At 45.4% G+C, this 19,424-nt stretch overlaps 1 protein-coding gene across 1 annotated transcript in view; it reads left to right on the top strand.

Annotated features, from left to right (window-relative positions):
* Nucleotides 1–19,424, top strand: part of LOC126234308 (reversion-inducing cysteine-rich protein with Kazal motifs-like) — a 354,561-nt gene that overhangs the window by 18,296 nt on the left and 316,841 nt on the right. The window lies entirely within an intron of this gene.

The raw sequence follows: 19,424 nt of genomic DNA, 5'->3' as shown, positions 1-19,424 counted from the left end.
GCTCTTAATTATTTGCTGGATTTATTCCAATCTCTTTCTTCCTCTACAGCTTTTACTCTCCAGAGTTCCTGATTGTGCCATGGTTATTATTCCCTGATGTCTTGACACATGTCGCATCGTCCTGTCCCTTTCTCTTGTCAGTGTTTCCCATACATCCCCTTCTTCACCGATTCTGCGGAGAACCTCCTACATCTACATCTACATTTATACTCCGCAAGCCACCCAACGGTGTGTGGCGGAGGGCACTTTACGTGCCACTATCATTACCTCCCTTTTCTGTTCCAGTCGCGTATGGTTCGCGGGAAGAACGACTGTCAGAAAGCCTCCGTGCGCGCTCGAATCTCTCTAATTTTACATTCGTGATCTCCTCGGGAGGTATAAGTAGGGGGAAGCAATATATTCGATACCTCATCCAGAAACGCACCCTCTCGAAACATGGTAAGTAAGCTACACCGCGATGCAGAGCGCCTCTCTTGCAGAGTCTGCCACTTGAGTTTGCCAAACATAAAATATAAAAATGCAGTAAATGAAGCAGGCAGAAAGGAATACAAACGTCTCAAAAATGAGATTGACAGGAAGTGCAAAAGGGCTAAGTAGGGATGGCTAGAGAACAAATGTAAGGATGTACAGGCACATATCACTAGGGGTAAGATAGATACTGCGTACAGGAAAATTAAAGAGACCTTTGGAGAAAAGAGAACCACTTGTATGAATATCAAGGGCTCAGATGGAAACCCAGTTCTAAGCAAAGAAGGGAAAGCAGAAAGGTGGAAGGAGTATATAGAGGGTCTATACAAGGGCGATGTACTTGAGGACAATATTATGGAAATGGAAGAGGATGTAGATGAAGATGAAATGGGAGATATGATACTGCGTGAAGAGTTTGACAGAACACTGAAAGATCTGAGTCGAAACTAGGCCCCAGGAGTAGACAACATTCCATTAGAACTACTGTCAGCCTTGGGAGAGCCAGTCCTGACAAAACTCTACCATCTGGTGAGCAAAATGTATGAGACAGGCGAAATACCCTCAGACTTCAAGAAGAATATAATAATTCCAATCCCAAAGAAAGCAGGCGTTGACAGATGTGAAAATTACCGAACTATCATATTAATAAGTCACGGCTGCAAAATACTAACGTGAATTCTGTACAGACGAATGGAAAAGCTGGTAGAAGCCGACCTCGGGAAAGATCAGTTTGGATTCCGTAGAAATATGGGAACACGTGAGGCAATACTGACCCTACGACTGATCTTAGAAGCTAGATTAAGAAAAGGCAAACCTACGTTTCTAGCATTTGTAGACTTGGAGAAAGCTTTTGACAATGTTGACTGAAATAATCTCTTTCAAATTCTGAAGGTGGCAGGGGTAAAATACAGGGAGCGAAATGCTATTTACAATTTGTCCAGAAACCAGATGGCAGTTATAAGAGTCGAGCGGTATGAAAGGGAAGCAGTGGTTGGGAAGGGAGTGAGACAGGGTTGTAACCTTTCCCCGATGTTATTCAATCTGTATATTGAGCAACCAGTAAAGGAAACAAAAGAAAAATTCGGAGTAGGTATTAAAATCCATGGAGAAGAAATAAAAACTTTAAGGTTCACCGATGACATTGTAATTCTGTCAGAGACAGCAAAGGACTTGGAAGAGCAGCTGAACGGAATGGACAGTGTCTTGAAGGGAGGATATAAGATGAACATTAACAAAAGCAAAACGTGGATAATGGAATGTAGTCGAATTAAGTCGGGCGATGCTGAGGGAATTAGATTAGGAAATGAGACACTTAAAGTGGTAAATGAGTTTTGCTATTTGGGGAGCAAAGTAACTGATGATAGTCGAAGTAGAGAGGATATAAAATGTGAACTGGCAGTGGCAAGGAAAGCGTTTCTGAAGAAGAGAAATTTGTTATCACCGAGTATAGATTTAAATGTCAGGAAGTCGTTTCTGAATGTATTTTTATGGAGTGTAGCCATGTATGGAAGTGAAACATGGACGATAAATAGTTTGGACAAGAAGAGAATAGAAGCCTTTGAAATGTGGTGCTACAGCAGAATGCTGAAGATTAGATGGGTATATCACGTAACTAATGAGGAGGTATTGAATAAGATTGGGAAGAAGAGGAGTTTGTAGCACAACTTGACAAGAAGAGGGGATCGGTTATCGGTTGGTATGACATGTTCTGAGGCATCAAGGGATCACTAATTTAGTATCGGAGGGCAGCGTGGAGGGTAAAAATCGTAGAGGGAGACCAAGAGATGAATACACTACACAGATTCAGAAGGATGTAGGCTGCAGTAAGTATTGGGAGATGAAGAACCTTGCACAGGATAGAGTAGCATGGAGAGCTGCATCAAACCAGTCTCAGGACTGAAGACCACAACAACAACAAACATCTCCGTAACGCTATCACGGTTACCAAATAACCCTGTGACGAAACGCGCCGCTCTTCTTTGGATCTTCTCTATCTCTTCCGTCAACCCGATCTGGTACGGATCTCACACTGATGAGCAATACTCAAGTATAGGTCGAACGAGTGTCTTGTAAGCCACCTCCTTTGTTGACGGACTACATTTTCTAAGGACTCTCCCAATGAATCTCAACCTGGTACCCGCCTTACCAACAATTAATTTTATATGATCATTCCACTTCAAATCGTTCCGCACGCATACTCCCAGATATTTTACAGATGTAACTGCTACCTGTGCTTGTTCCGCTATCATATAATCATACAATAGAGGATCCTTCTTTCTATGTTTTCGCAATACATTACATATGTCTATGTTAAGGGTCAGTTGCCACTCCCTGCACCAAGTGCCTATCCGCTGCAGATCTTCCTGCATTTCGTTACAATTTTCTAACGCTTCAACTTCTCTGTATACTACAGCATCGTCCGCGAAAAGCCGCATGGAAATTCCGACACTATCTACTAGATCATTTATATATATTATTATCTTGTTAGTCTACATAATTTTCAACAAACTTCTGCATAATTTAAAATTTTTGGAAGCGTCTTTTACAATGGAGATTTATCGCCGATCGTTGTAAAATACCAAAGTTCAGTAAAGCAGTCTCGATTGCAACAAGTATTTATTACGATTGACTGCCGGTTGTGGTCTATAATTTCTACTTTCTTCTGTTCTGCTTTTCTCTATTGTTTACTACCATGCAGTGCATCCTCAGAACTTTGTCAAATTAAGGCTTACGTTTGACACCAGTAGATGCCTCTTGACCAGGAATAATAGCTACCAGCCCCGTAAATATCAGGTGACTTCCTTTGCCTCAACTATGCAACGCTTTTCAATTTGCTACCAGCTCTTAGTATACAAAGTACAAACCTTTATTCATTGAAAATATACAAGAGTTCAAAAACTGAGCACAATCACGAAAAGAGGAGATAATTACCTTATGAGGTTGTCGAAAGAAGTATTTACCTAGCTAAAGTTTAATTACTTTAGGCGTACAACAGTGCCCGAAACATAATGTTAGAAAAATTCTGATAGAAAAGACAGGGAAATACGTTCCACAGCAAAATAAACATTTAATACGGGTTATGGTTACTTCTGACAGCCGCATATTCTGCACAGCGACGTGGCATGCTCTCTAAGAGACTGATCAAGAGTTCACTTCGCAGTTGATCCCATTGCTCGGCAGCAGCTTTGTGGAGGTCTGGAAGTGTTCTTGGTAGAGTTTTAAGTGATGCATTTCGTCTCTCTAATGCATCCCAGGCATGTTTTATATGATTCAGATCAAAGGACGTCATTGGACAGTTCGTAACACACACATTTTCAGCTTCAACAAATATATACACCGAAGCAACTCGATCCGGACGGGCGTTACCGTCCCTAAAATGTACGTCTGCAAAACTGGACCTCTGAAAAGACAAATATGTGGTAGCAGAATCTCATCTCTGGACCTCTGAGAGAATACAGTATTCTTCCGACCATCAACGAAGATTTGCAGCTTCGTTAAGTCCATTCTGCATGATGCCTCCTCACACCTTGACGCCGTCACCAGCAAGCAAGTATCTTTCCACGACATTCCTCTGGGATGCGTCAGATACCGGGTTGCAAACTGGAGCGTAATTCGTGGTCGAAATTTGATGTTGCCAACTCCACAATACACAGGCCCGTCTCTGTGTTGGAGTGAGCGGGATGCACAAGACCAGACGTCTGGCAAAAATCCGTGATGTTCTGAGCCTCCGATACATATTTTATTGGGAAAACGTAACTCCTGAGGCAGATGCAAACTCGGCAGCCAACTGTCTTGCAGGGGTACACCGTTAAGGCCAGATATCGGTCTTGGTGTGAGGTACTTATTGTCGGCCGACCTCGTACTGGCCTACGACGCATCTTCTGAGTCTCGAAACCGTCGTCAAAGCCTTCAAATGACACTTTGTGGGACATCCAAGGATACTGAGAATTAGGTATATGTCTGGCCTGCTTCCAGCGGCCGAGTACTTCACACTGCAGGAAAGGATCCAGACGGCGTGTCTGGGGCATTACATTGTCAACTTCACCAGGAGACTACACTCGGCTCACTAGGAACTGACAAACAAGACTGAGACATTGTGTTTAGCCTTCGGTTACGCCGCTATTCGATCACGGAGTGGACGTCTACTCTTTTCCTGTCAAAGCAAACAAAAAAAAAAGTGGTTCAAATGGCTCTGAGCACTATGAGACTTAACATCTGTGGTCATCAGTCCCCTAGAACTTAGAACTACTTAAACCTAACTAACCTAAGGACATCACACAACACCCAGTCATCACGAGGCAGAGAAAATCCCTGACCCCGCCGGGAATCGAACCAGGGGAACACGGCCACGGGAAGCGAGAACGCTACCGCACGACCACGAGGTGCGGACAAAGCAAACAATTAGTGTTTGTAGGTAGATATTTACGGTTATGTTGGACGATTGCTCACCTTTTCTCTTTCCGTATCGTTATGTCGTGATTATGCTTAACTTTGGAACACTAGTATATATCTTTTGTTTCCTTTAGTTCCTCATTTCATTTTAACGTTATGCGCATTTATTGTCAAATGAAACGAAATACTAGGCGTCTCAAAGGGAATCATCCGATAACAAAAAATTATAGCTATTATTTTACTTAGACAAGTGCGTGAACAATGTATTGTTGGAAAGAGCAAACTCCGGAGTTTTACATGGTCCACACTAGGTAGCAGCATTGTGCACCCACTTCAGTTCTAGTAAAAATGGTTTCGGGACAACAGAAAGCGTTTAGTGTTGTACGTTTTGCGCAGTGCGTGTCACTAATAACTGTTCAGAGTGACTTCCGTACTAGGTATCGTGTGGGCCCTCCTATAAACACAGAGCATTAGAGGATGACGTTAACAATTCCGAGAAACAGGTTGTTTGTGTAAAGGGAAATCGCCGAGCCGTCCCAGAGTGTCTGACACAGACGTCGAGAGCATCCGCCATAGTTTCACGAGGAGTCCGCATAAATCCGATCGCCGTGCAGCTCGACAGCTCAACATGCCACCGATGTCCGTCTGGCATGCGTTGTGTCGGCGTTTACACATGGAACCATACAAAATTCAGCTACTGCAAGTTCTTCGTGAAGGTGGCAAACAACAACGTGTGGAGTTCTGTAATTTCGTTCTTGGCAAGATGCAGGATGACTGTTTTCTTCCACGCTTAGTGATTAGTGACGACGCAACACTCCATTATAGTGGAACAGTGAACCGCCATAATGTGAGAATACGGGGTACGGAACATCCACATGAAGTTGTACAACATGAGAGAAACTCTCCAAGATTTGATGTGTTTTGCGCACTTTCACGGGAAAAGGTATATGATCCATTGTTCTTTGCCGAGAACACTGTTACAGGAAGCAGATATCTCGATATGTTTGAAAACTTTTTTACTGGTCTCCAAGGTCACCGGACCTAACTGTATGTGATTATTTCTTGTGAGGGTTTATAGAAGACCCTGTTTATGTGCCTCAGTAACCAACAACAATGAATGAAGTGAGAAATCGCAGAACAGCAGCTGTGGAAGCTAACTCAGTTTTTATATATATATATATATATATATATATATATATATATATATGTGTGTGTGTGTGTGTGTGTGTGTGTGTGTGTGTGTGTGTGAATTCTTAAGGGACCAAACAGCTGAGCTCATCGGTCCCTAGACTTACACACTACTTAAACTAACTTATGCTAAGAACAGCATATGAAGGGCTTATTTCAATAGTGGTACAAGTCCATTTTTGTTCATATTGAGATACAGAGTCCTAAAGTTAAATGAGCGCTGAAAAATCTACAGTTGGGATACCAGAAATATTCAAGCATATGGCTATTTGCCAGAGATGAGCATTTCTTTCTGTTTGTTTGGCTCATTAATTTCTGAAGCATTATAGACAGAAAAGTGGAGGTAATGGACTTGTACCACTATTGAAATAAGCCCTTCATACACACCCATGCCCAAGGGAGGACTCGAAACTCCGCCGGGATGGACCGTGCAATCCGTGACATGGCGCCTGAGACAACGCGGCTGTAACTCAAGACATGCTCTCTGCAGTGTGGGAACGATCTGAATACCGCATTGACATATGCCGTGCTTCTCAAGGTGGGCATATTGAGCACCTATGAAAATGTGTGAAAAAAAAACCTTTTTGAGTTTCCCGTTCATCAAAAAACAAAATTCCTTTTATATGTTTATTAGTTTCAGAAATATAGACGTGCCAAATGGGATGATTCTTTTTGATACTCCCTGTATTCAGATACAGCCTATGTGAGGAGTCCCAATTGTTAAGCAGCGTATCACACCGCAAACATTTATCTACTTTGACCTCTTGCTGCACACTTTATCAAGTTTCAAATAGATCATTAAACGCAGTCGTGGTGGAGTAGCAGTTCAGTACAGGTGCTCTGCTTAGTACTATTTCCGATGAAGCTAATAGATTGATACCTCGTGGCGTCCTCTTCTTATTACTAACACAGGAAAAGAGAACACTATACTGCACAGGCAGTCATCACAGGGAGTCATCCTAGTCCAAACACTAACATAGGTACGCCGAAGCCGTCCGCAAATTGTCCCTGTGAGTGATGTAATGTAACTTCATTCTCTACTTTATTTGAGACGATTAATTTTTTCTTTATACAGGCGTTGAATAGTATAGCTACTCCAAGACACAAGCTCAACACTAAAGAAATGGACTGCTTACCGGAAGAACTGCTTACCTCTGTTCAGGAAAGCTTCGTGCTGTTTAGTCTGCCCTCTTTTCAAGTAAGCATTCCGGAAGGTGGCTTGATTACAAACAGAGCGGAGCGGAGAGGATACGACCGGCGTGTTTCGCAGCCTTGCCACTCTTGGAGAAAGAACACCGGCTGAGTGCCGCAGCTGGCGGATGTTGTGTCTGCTGGGAGGGAAGCGGCGGCGCACTTCTGCGACAAACCGCCGCTGGCCGCGGCTCCTCCAGAGCTGGCCAGGGAATCCGGTAGGAACAGCTGACGGCCACTACTTCCGACTCCTCTTAGCGTCAAATGTCTTCTTCCTCCGTGTCGTAATTGAGCAAGAGACATGAGTCGAGGTGGAACAGGGAGGAATGGATATGTTTGATGACAGATAGTCCGCAGCTCGTGGTCGTCCGGTAGCGTTCTCGCTTCCCGCGCACGGGTTCCCGGGTTTGATTCCCGGCAGGGTCAGCGATTTTCTCTGACTCGTGATAACTGGGCGTTGTGTGATGTCCTTAGGTTAGTTAGGTTTAAGTAGTTCTAAGTTCTAGGGGACTGATGACCATAGATGTTAAGTCCCATAGTGCTCAGAGCCATTTGAACCATTTTTTTTATGACACATAATAAAAAAATAATACATTTACAGAAATGGAAAAGAAGGAAATGGTTACTGAAAGGTATGTCTACAGTCATTTTGGATTCAGTAAGCTTTCTGTTTAATGAGACTCATTAAAGATTTCGTCATAAATTCTTTTTAACGCAAGTGGAGAATCGAATTTGAGCAATAAGTGACAGACCAAGTAAATGAATGACTCTCTCAGTTTTAGACAAACCGACCATTGGAGAGTTTGTTGCCTATTGCTCGCAACAAAAGCTGAAAAGTGCGCAAATAACGACACGTGGCTCTTATTTTACCTTCCGTTACTCTAGAACTTACACTGCTGGGAAAACCCCATAAATTATGTTTTGGTAGTTGGATCGCTGAAAAAGAGAGACTAACTAAGGAAGAAGTGAAAAAAGTATCTACAGGGCGTTTCAGCACAACAGTTACGAACTTTCACGAGAGATAGAGTACACCCAGAGGACGGGCAATCAAGGCGCAATGCGGTGACGGAAACGCTTCACTGGTGCAATAGTGACGACACAAAACACAAGAAAAGAAGGGCACGAACAGGGTCAAAAATCGTGTTTATCGTGTTTAGTACAGCAGGATCCTAGAAATAAGAACAACAACAGAGAACGATCGTCGTCAAAGGTGTTCGAAATTAGGGCCCCTGTCCGTGATGCAGACGTAACATACGTCCTTGACAAGGCCTGCGTCACGGTCCAGGGTCACAATTTGGAACACCTTTTTGATTACGATCGTCATCTGTTTTCCGCGAGTAATGAGTATAATGGGCAGGGGCACTACGAATACAGTGCGGGAAAATAAATTGGGAATGTGGGTCTCACGGGAGGCGTGCCAGAGATAAGTCCCTGCAGTCGCACTATCCTCTGAGTCCTCGGCGGCTCAGATAGACTTTCCGCTCAGGGACTGGGTGTTTTGTTGTCCTGATCATCATGATTTCATCCCCATCGACGCGCAAGTCGCCCACGTAGCGTCAAATCGAAAGACTTGCACCCTGCGAAAGGTCTACCCGACGGGAGGCCCTAGTCACATGACATGTATTCAGAGAGCTGGTTGGCCTCTGTAGTAAAAAACTGAGTTAAAAGATCAACAACGAACTTGAACGGATGTCATGTGACGAACATAACGACCAAACACAACGATCAACGACGAAAAAAAAATGGATAGATCGTCTGCCACGTAAGCAGAAGTTTCCCGGTCGGAGCACACATTTACAACTGTCCCCGCTGACTTACCTCAACGCCTGTATGCAGCTAGCGGTATTCACGTCATTGTAAAAATACAATAAACTTGTTTTCTTGCTCTGTTCGTGTCCTGTCCTCCCTTTTTCGTGTTTTGTGTCGTCACTACCGCGCCAGGAAAACCTAGCCTGTCATACATTGCTATGTGATATGCGATCTTCTAGGTGTGCTCTGTCTCTCCTTAAGGTTCGTACTCGCAGTGCTAAAACACTGCATGTTTCCAACCGACTATCCGGGAACACGAAACGACGGTCTTGCCGCTTCCAGAGACAACAAATATTCGATTTTCAATATTTCGCGTATTTATTTGAAATGCTGTCATAATCTACTTGTTGAGATATACTCGTATGTTAACAGGTGTAAACACTAAGACAGTTAGAAACAGTGTGTTTGTCTTGAGGCTGTATTTGATAATAGAATACTTAGCAACTACTAGAAACTTTACGAATAATTTCAATCCTTTCCGAAACGTTTTCTGAATGACCCCTGCCACCCTCTCTCTCTCTCTCTGTCTCTCTGTCTATCACACACACACACACACACACACACACACACACACACACACATGCGCGCGCGCGCGCTCTAAATGAAGAAAGAAAACAGTTAATAGCATATTACATTTTCACTGTTCATCCAACAAAACTTCAGCATCAGACATTTAGTTTTAAATTTTATTTCTTTACAGCTGAATTAATTCGCAACACAGTTTGAAGTATACCACTGAATGTACCTCCGAAAATATTTCATTGGAATCGACACAGGAGATGTGACGCCCTAACCACTGACTCGTAAAAGGAAACTAACTTTTGCTTAAAACGGAGCGCAGATTGCCCAGAATATACACATGCAGTGTTTCACGATGAGAATACTTAGCGACTTACAAAAGACGTAAGGCATAATTTTAAACCTCGTCCAAAATTTTTCTCGTCTACGTGCTTTACGTCCAGTACCGGTATTAGCACATTAACTCATTCTGAACGTAACCAAGCGTTTGAAGCACATTTAAACATTGGAGTTCGATTCTTTGAAGAGTCGGGGGCTTACAGGTTAAAAATATGGCTGACATAAAGTTTAGTTGGAAGGCAGCGTGAGATGACAATCAGCTGTACATTCGGTGTTCTCAATAACTGACTAAAGGAGATCACGATACAACTGAAAATGGATGACTGGCCTGTGGTATTAATCCTACACTACTGGCCATTAAAATTGCTACACCACGAAGATGACGTGCGACAGACTCGAAATTTAACCGACAGGAAGAAGATGCTGTGATATGCAAATGATTAGCTTTTCAGAGCTTTCATACAAGGTTGGCGCCGGTGGCGACACCTACAACGTGCTGATATGAGGAAAGTTTCCAACCGATTTCTCATACACAAACAACAGTTGACCGGCGTTGCATGGTGAAACGTTGTTGTGATACCTTTTGAAAGGAGGAGAAATGCATACCATCACGTTTCCGACTTTGGTAAAGGTCGGATTGTAGCCTATCGCGATTGCGGTTTATCGTGTCGCGACATTGCCACTCGCATTGGTCGAGATCCAATGACTGTTAGCAGAATATGGAATCGGTGGGTTCACGAGGGTAATACGAAAGGCCGTGCTGGATCCCAATGGCCTCGTACCACTAGAAGTCGAGATGTCGAGATGACAGGCATCTTATCCGCATGGCTGTAAGGGATCGTGCATCCACGTCTCGATCCCTGAGTCAACAGATGGGGACGTTTGCAAGACAACCACCATCTGCACGAACAGTTCGATGACGTTTTGCAGCAGCATGGACTATCAGCTCGGAGACCGTGGCTGCGGTTACCCTTGACGCTGCATCACAGACAGGAGCGCCTGCGATGGTTTACTCAACGACGAACCTGGATGCACGAATGGCAAAACGTCATTTTTTCGGATGAATCGTGGTTCTGTTTACAGCATCATGATGGTCACATCCGTGTTTGGCGACATCGCGGTGAACGCACGTTGGAAGCGTGTGATCGTCATCGCCATACTGGCGTATCACCCGGTGTGATGGTATGGGCTGCCATTTGTTACCTGTCTTGGTCGCCTTTTGTTCGCATTGACGGCACTTTGAACAGTGGACGTTACATTTAACATGTGTTACGACCCGTGGCTCTACCCTTCATTCGATCCCTCCGAAACCCTACATTTCAGCAGGATAATGCACAACCGCATGTTTTAGGTCGTGTACCAGCCTCTCTGGATACAGAAAATGTTCGACTGCTGCTCTGCCCAGCACATTCTCCAGATCTCTCACCAATTGGAAACGTCTGGTCAATGGTGGCCGAGCAACTGGCTCGTCACAATACGCAAGTCACTACTCTTGATGAACTGTGGTATCGTGTTGAAGCTGCACGGGCAGCTGTACCTGTACACGCCATCCAAGCTCTGTTTCACTCAATGCCCAGGCGTATCTAGGCCGTTATTACGGCCAGAGGTGGTTGTTCTGTGTACTGATTTCTCAGGATCTATGCACCCAAATTGCGTGAAAATGTAATCACATGTCATTTGTAGTATAATATGTTTGTCCAATGAATACCCGTTTATCATCTGCTCTTCTTCTTGGTGTAGCAATTTTAATGGCCAGTGGTGTACTTCGAAAACTCCTTATTGTTGACGTTCCGAATGTGAGTCCAATGCCTTAACTACCGCGTCTCATCTCACAGTACGGAAACAAATGGGCAATGCTTTCTCGTATCAGTGAATCATTGTCACAGTAAATCTTCTCCGAGCTACGGGCGTACCGAGTCTTGCGGCGGTGTTGACATGAGAATGACGTCGCAGGCAGGGCGTATTTCACGTAGCGTCGCGGAGGTGCAGTAAAATTTCGCCGCGTCGCCGGGGCCCATATTTTACAAATTCACGCAGCGTCCGCCGCCCGCTGCGCTGTCGGCGGCCATAAACGCCTCGTAGCCGGGAGTGGATGCAAATCCGCGGTCGGGACACCGGACGCAGGTTCGCCGACCCGCTATTATGGAGGCTAATTTACAGACTGCATGAGATTAGCGAGTTAGATCGTAAATCTGTAGCAGTGGCGTCGCGAGGGCTGCCCTACTAACGGGTAGCTATCTCAGCAAACCGTGACACCGGCAGTAAGGTAGTGTCAGCACACCCTGCGTTTTATTACGTTACACAAAAGCATTTAACGCAGTATATACTCATCTGGTCGCCGTCTGTTTTGACATACGGCGGGCCTACGACACGACCCGGCGCCAGCACGTCCCTACAACACTGCATGAGTGGGGCCTCCGTGGCTCGCTCCCGATTGTTATACGGAACTTTCTCTCCCTACGTACCTTCCGTGTTCAAGTCGGGGGCTCCCTTAGCTCCGTATTGAGCGATCCATTGTTTTTAGTCGCTATAAATGGCCTAGCAGCAGCTGTAGTACCGTCAGTGTCGCCCTCTTTATATGCTGACGATTTCTGCCTTTACTTCAGTTACTCAACCATTGGTGTTGCTGAACGCCGACTACAGGGAGACATTCGCACTGCGCAGTCATGGGCTCTCGCCCATGTGTTTCACTTCTCTGCCGACAAGACCTGCGTTTTGCACTTCTGTCGGAGAGGGGCAATCCATCCTGGCCCTGCGCTTTTTCTTGATGGCCATCCACTACGGGTAGTCGAACCGTATCGCTTTTTAGGACTGGGTTTCGACGCCCGGCTAACATGGCTCCAAAAATGGTTCAAATTGCTTTCAGCAATACGGGACTTAACATCTGAGGTCATCAGTCCCCTAGAACTTTTTTTCTTAAAAAAAAATATTTTATTGACATAACACAAGATAATGGCATCCGTCCATCCTTGAGGGATGATGGTGTAGCATGCTTGGTCCAGAGTCTGCAGCGTCTGCTGTGGCTAAAAAGTCCAACTCGAGAGTGGCAGTCCCTACTGCAGTTTGGACATGTGAAATCTGAGTGACTTCGAACAGAAGCCGCTCTGTCCCTTCGCTTTGTCCTCTTCCTGATTCGTTCCCGTGTGCGTTCGTCCTCTGAGAGCTTGTCGCCGTTGCGCACAGTTACTCGCCACTTGACACGGTCATCTGCAATGCTTTCCCAGCGACTTCGATTGATTCTGGTCTTGGTCAGGTCTCTCTTGCAGACATCCGTGAAACGAAGATGCGGTCGTCCCACTGGCCTCACACACTCCTGAAGTTGTCCGTACAGCAGTTGTTTCGGTATCCGTTCAAGATCCGTGCGCCTGACGTGTCCCAACCATCTTAGACGTCGATGACTCAGGAGTGCAAAGATGCTGGTTGTGCTTGCACGATGAAAGACTTCGGTGTTGGGTACTCTATCTCTCCAAGAGATCTGAAGGATCTTCCGGAGAGAGCGGAGTGGAAGCTGTTGAGTCGAGATTCATGCCTAGAAAGAGTTGTCCACGTCTCACAGCTATAGAGAAGGGTGCTTATAACACAAGCGTTGTACACTTTTAATTTAGATTTTGTGGTAAGCAGTCCGTTGTTCCATACTCTTTTTTTCAATCTAGCCAAGACAGATGATACCTTTGCGATTCTGTTAGTAATTTCAGTGTCCATCGACAAGTTGCTACATATTGTGGATCCCAAGTAGGTAAAGTCATCAACTACCTGGAGATATTAATACAATTGAAAACAAAGATATGATACGAATGATTGATAAACAACAACAGTTATGTTATGCACAATAACCCACCACCTTATTTAATTAGTGGGTCCTTTTATCAAAAGCAGCTTATACATAATTGGTTAATGGCACTGGCTATGGACAGGGTTAATCTAACTTGTTAACTACACTGGACTATTCTGAGACTAATGTACCCTGCAGCGTTACAGGTGTGCCAGATGATATACGAACCTACTATTAAGGTCTGCTCACTGAACTAATACCAGTGAGCGTGCCCCTGGCACTCGGCTGGCCATCTACTTGAAAATCGCTGCAGTCCCTACCTATGTTAGTAATGTTAGTGTTCTAATTTTACATTATTCTAGTGTAACTACTTTCTAAAAAAAATCTAGTGCGAAATGTCAAGTTCGGGAATGATACACCTGCCTTCCTGGTCCTGCAGCGCGGCGGATTCCGGTCGCGAGAGCAGCCGGCCAGTTCCGCGCTCGGCGGCATTTTCAGGTGTACCTGTTTCTTGATCGGTTTATCTTTGGTCTCTAACAATTTTGGTTCCTGATAAAATCCCTCGTGATCTTTTCGGATATTTCATTTGCCAAACTGTTTAGGACATTAAAGGTCTCGACACGTCGTATTAGTGCATGTGTGTCTCTGTTCGGTATGTTGGTTCCTGAGTTCAAGCGCCACATCTTCGTATAAAGTGCAGTTATAGACGCCATGTTCGGGTGTTCCTTCCGGAACACCACAGTCACACGCTGCTGTGGCCAGTTTTCCAAATCGACATAGATATGCTGGATATGGCCCATGTCCTGTAAGAAAGTGCAGCACACCCCTGCTCCGCCCAAAGTAGCTCATCTGTAGCCTTTCCCTGATGCTCGGCAGTAGTTGGTATACCCTTCTTCCCGTTTCCTCGTTTTCCCATTTCTGTTGTCCCCTTGTTGTATAACTCTTCGCCCCTTCTCCTAATTGCATATTTATCCCCTACTTGTACCCTAGAACTTAGAACTACTTAAACCTAACTAAGATCAGTTTGGATTCCGTAGAAATACTGGAACACGTGAGGCAATACTGACCTTACAACTTACCTTAGAAGAAAGATTAAGGAAAGGCAAACCTACGTTTCTAGCATTTGTAGACTTAAAGAAAGCTTTTGACAATGTTGACTGGAATACTCTCTTTCAAATTCTAAAGGTGGCAGGGGTAAAATACAGGGAGCGAAAGGCTATTTACAATTTGTACAGAAACCAGATGGCAGTTATAAGAGTCGAGGGACATGAAAGGGAAGCAGTGGTTAGGAAGGGAGTGAGACAGGGTTGTAGCCTCTCTCCGATGTTATTCAATCTGTATATTGAGCAAGCAGTAAAGGAAACAAAAGAAAAATTCGGAGTAGGTATTAAAATCCATGGAGAAGAAATAAAAACTTTGAGGTTCGACGATGACATTGTAATTCAGTCAGAGACAGCAAAGGACTTGGAAGAGCAGTTGAACGGAATGGATGGTGTCTTGAAGGGAGGATATAAGATGAACATCAACAAAAGCAAAACGAGGATAATGGAATGTAGTCAAATTAAATCGGGTGATGCTGAGGGGATTAGATTAGGAAATGAGACACTTAAAGTAGTAAAGGAGTTTTGCTATTTGGGGAGCAAAATAACTGATGATGGTCGAAGTAGAGAGGATATAAAATGTAGACTGGCAATGGCAAGGAAAGCGTTTCTGAAGAAGAGAAATTTGTTAACATCGAGTATAGATTTAGGTGTCAGGAAGTCTTTTCTGAAAGTATTTGTATGGAGTGTAGCCATGTATGGAAGTGAAACATGGACGATAAATAGTTTAGACAAGAAGAGAATAGAAGCTTTCGAAATGTGGTGCTACAGAAGAATGCTGAAGATTAGATGGATAGATCACATAACTAATGAGGAGGTACTGAATAGGATTGGGGAGAAGAGGAGTTTGTGGCACAACTTGACCAGAAGAAGGGATCGGTTGGTAGGACATGTTCTGAGGCATCAAGGGATCACCAATTTAGTATTGGAGGGCAGCGTGGAGGGTAAAAATCGTAGGGGGAGACCAAGAGATGCATACACTAAGCAGATTCAGAAGGATGTAGGTTGCAGTAGGTACTGGGAGATGAAGAAGCTTGCACAGGATAGAGTAGCATGGAGAGCTGCATCAAACCAGTCTCAGGACTGAAGACCACAACAACAACAAACTAAGGACATCACACATATCCATGCCCGAGGCAGGATTCGAACCTGCGACCGTAACAGTCGCGCGGTTCCACACTGAAACGCCTAGAACCGCTCGGCTACCTAACATGGGTCCGCCACATTCGTCAGCTTAAGCGAAAGTGCTGGCGGCATCTCAACGCCCTCCGCTGCCTGAGCAACACCACTTGGGGGGCAGATCGCTCTACGTTGCTGCGGTTCTACAAAGCCCTAGTTCAGTCACGACTTGACTATGGAATTGTAGCGTAAGGTTCGTCAGCGCTTTCAGCATTGAAGCTGCTTGATACTGTGCACCACTGCGGGGTCCGTCCTGCGACGGGCGCTTTTCGAACGAGTCCAGTGGCCAGTCTACTGGTGGTTGCTGGAGTCCCTCCATTGGACATCAGGCGCCACCCTCTGCTCGCCAACTATGCAGCGCACTTCCACAGCTCGCATCGGCATCCGAATTACCGTCTATTATTCCCGAGCACAGTGGTTCATCTCCCGGATAACGATCACTGTACGTGTCCGTTCCCTATTTTCTGCGTCTCGTGCGGGTCCATAAACATTCGCCTGCGTGGTGTATACCTCGGCGAGACTACGGCTAGACCTATCGTGTTTCGATAAGGACTCCGTTCCACCTGAGGCACTCCGCAGGCAGTCTCCTCCTATCGATCCCTGACGCGTCTCAGGGCTCTCGCTGTTGGTTGGTCGCATAGGCTTTGCCTATGCTCACTCGGCGCATATCGAACAGCTGTCCTTGCCGGATGGCTGCAGTGTCTTCACTGCTGAGCTGGTGGCCATCTCTCGTGCCCTTGAGCATATTCGTTCCTGCCCTGGTGTGTCCTACCTGGTCTGCAGTGATTCGTTACAGGCCACTGATCAGTGCTACCCACGCCATCCTCTGGTAGCAACTATCCAGGAGTCGGTTTAAGCCCTCGAACGGTCTGGTCGTTCAGTGGTCTTTGCGTGGACCCCGGTTCAAATGATTCAAATGGCTGTGAGCACTATGGGACTCAACATCTTAGGTCATAAGTCCCCTAGAACTTAGAACTACTTAAACCTAAGTAACCTAAGGACATCACACACACCCATGCCCGAGGCAGGATTCGAACCTGCGACCGTAGCAGTCCCGCGGTTCCGTGGACCCCGGGGCATGTCGGAATTTCGGGAAATGAGCTCATTGACAGGTTGGCCAAACAAGCCACTCGTAGGCCACTGGAGATTGGTATACCCAAACCTGACCTCCGATCAGTGTTCCGCCGCAAGGTTTTCGGGATTTGGGATCCTGAATGGCGCAACTTAGTTACGCCCAATAACAACGCGCCATCAAGGAGAGCACAAATGAGTGGAAGTCTTCACTGCGGGCTTCTCGCAGGGACTCTGTGGTCCTTTGCCGCCTTCGCATCGGCCACACTTGGCTGATGCATGGCCATCTTCTCCAGCGCGAGGCCCCACCATCTTGTCTCTGCGGTTCCCGTTTGACAGTGGTCCACATTTTGTTGGACTGCCCACATCTAGCCGCACTGAGATGAAATTTTAATTTTCCTGACACACTTCCTTCGATTTTAGGAAACGACGCCTCCGCGGTTGCTGGCCAGTGTGGCCGAGTGGTTCTAGGCGTTTCAGTCTGGTACCGCGCGACCACTACGGTCGTAGGTTCGAATCCTGACTCGGGCATGGATGTGTGTGATGTCCTTAGGTTAGTTAGGTTTAAGTAGTTCTAAGTTCTAGGGGCCTGATGACCTCAGATGTTAAGTCCCATAGTGCTCAGAGGCATTTGAACCATTTTGAACCTCCACGGCTAACTTGGTTTTACGTTTTCTACGTGACGCCGGTTTTTAGATCTCGGTTTAAGTTTTAGTTGCTGTCCTTTGTCTCCCTCAACTTTCTACCCTAGTACTTTTAGGTTAGAGGTTTTAGTGTGTTACAGAATGACTGGCTCATCCCCTTTTATCCTCGTGATCAGCCAACCCATGACATCTACTCTACTGTTTTAAGCCCTTCTGCCTGTTTCTTGCATGTCTGTGCTTTTCTTCTGTTGTCCCCAGTGTGTTCTGCTTCGTGTTTTTTTCGTCCATCTAGAATTCCTGTGGTGTGTACTGTTTGGATTCCGTTTTATCCCGTGGACGTGGTTCAATGGAACAAGGGACCGATGACCACGCAGTTTGATCCCTCTAAAAATCAAACCAAGCACTATATACACTATCATTTAGTGGCGGCGTAAGTTTGTTCTCACTAAGCCTATGACACCATACTTTAGCGTGCGCTGCAACTTATATTCCACATTACCGAATAAATTCTCAGTCGGTCCTTGACAGAAGGCCACAAGAACGTAAAGAAAGGAACCACCTTTTTATGTTCTACAACAATCATTTACTTTATTGCAAACCGGATTTGCCTTCTCAGGCCATCACCAGGTGAACTTAAATATGATTACACACTGAGGTGACAAAAGTCATGGGACACCTGGTAATATAGTGTGTCGGACCTCTTTTTGTGTGGCATAGTGCAGAAGCTCAACCTTTCATGGACTCAACAAGTCCCCTGCAGAAATACTGAGTCATGCTGCCGTCCATAGCTGCGAAAGAACTGTCAGTGCAAGATGTTGTGCGCGATCTAACCTTTGGGTTACATCTCACAAATGTTCGACTGGATTTATGACCGGCGCCCTGGATGGCCAAATCATTCGCTCGAATTGTCCAGAATGTTCTTCAAACCAGTCGGGAATGATTTTAGCCGGGTGGGATGACACTATTCTTTGGGAACATGAAGTTCATGAATGGGTGTAGATGGTCTCCAAGTAGCCGATAATCGAGATGACCCAGTCCAATCCAAGGACACACACACGGCCCAGAGCATAATGGAGCCACCACCAGCTTGCACAGTGGCTTGTTGTCAACTTGGGTCCATGACTTCGTGAGGTGTGAGCCACAGTCGAACCCTACCATCAGTTGTTACCAATTGAAATCGGCAGTCATCTGACCAGGACATGGTTTTCCAGTCGTCTAGGACCTAACCGATACGGTCAGGAGCCCAGGAGAGGCGCTACAGACGATGTCGTGCTGTTGGCAAAGGTACTATCGTCGGTCGTCTGCTGACATACTCCATTAACACCAAATGTCGTCGCACTGTCCTTAAGGATACAGTCGTCGTACGTTCCATATTGATTTTTGTGGTCATTTCGCGCAATGTTGATTGTCTGTGAGAATGCCACTGCCCTAGATCGTTAAGTGACGTCGTTGTCCGTGGTGAGAGGTAATGCCTGAAATTTGGCAGTCTTAGTACGCTCTTCACCCTGTGTTTCTCGGAATATTGAATTCCCTAACGATTTCCGAACGCAATGTACCATGCGTCTAGCTTCAGATACCATTTCGCGTTCAGTGTCTGTCAATTTCCTTCGTGGGGTCATAATCACGTCGGAAACATTTTCGCCTCAATCACTTGAGTAAAAATGACCGTCCGCCAAGGCACTGCCCTTTTACACTTTATGTACGCGATACTACTGCCATCTGTACATGTGCATATCGCTGTCCCATATCTTT

Source organism: Schistocerca nitens, chromosome 2 (assembly GCF_023898315.1).
Source record: "Schistocerca nitens isolate TAMUIC-IGC-003100 chromosome 2, iqSchNite1.1, whole genome shotgun sequence".
NCBI lineage: Eukaryota > Metazoa > Arthropoda > Insecta > Orthoptera > Acrididae > Schistocerca > Schistocerca nitens.
The sequence above is the reverse complement of the archived record's forward strand: the minus strand, read 5'-3'. Positions and strand labels throughout refer to the sequence as shown.